Source organism: Haplochromis burtoni, unplaced genomic scaffold (genome assembly GCF_018398535.1).
Source record: "Haplochromis burtoni strain Fernald_Lab_line unplaced genomic scaffold, NCSU_Asbu1 Contig_163, whole genome shotgun sequence".
Classification (NCBI taxonomy): domain Eukaryota; kingdom Metazoa; phylum Chordata; class Actinopteri; order Cichliformes; family Cichlidae; genus Haplochromis; species Haplochromis burtoni.
In genome coordinates, this window is record NW_024582524.1 from 1,364,113 (window position 1) to 1,364,729 (window position 617).

Here is a 617-nt window from a genome sequence, read left to right on the forward strand (position 1 = left end):
CATGCATTTAGCTCCACGTCAAGTGCAAACATTGTTACTTACACCTTACTTCATCAGTAATGACAGCACATCCATTTTTCAATGCAATCTTACTTTTGAACTTTATTTAAAAAATAAAGCAGTCTCTATAATTTTTCTAATATCGCCTCAGATTTTCTGATCTGAGTTTGAAAACCTGAGAAAACATCCATAACTCTTAGATAAACGACATCCACTGTCAAAACTGTGTGAGATTGACCATTAGTTACCAATTTACAAACTCCAGACTGAATTTTCAACTTCCAGATATTTAAGCCGTCACTTGTAGATGAGCTTTAAAAGCTGACTCACAGGAGAGCAACCGCCATGCTGCAAATAACACCATCCTCACGGATGTGATTAGATGAAAATGGATATTTCCTGTGTTTCTGTTTACAAACGCATGTGCACGCGGTGATAGCTTTTATTTTTCTAGACAGTAACGTGTGTGTGTGTGTGTGTGTGTGTGTGTGTGTGTGTGTGTGTGTGTGTGTGTGTGTGTGAGTGTGTGTGTGTTTGTTATCTTCACCTGCAGATTCACTGAGACAATGCCTGGATGTTTTTTATGCGCTCGTGTGGGCCATTTGTATTTATCTCCC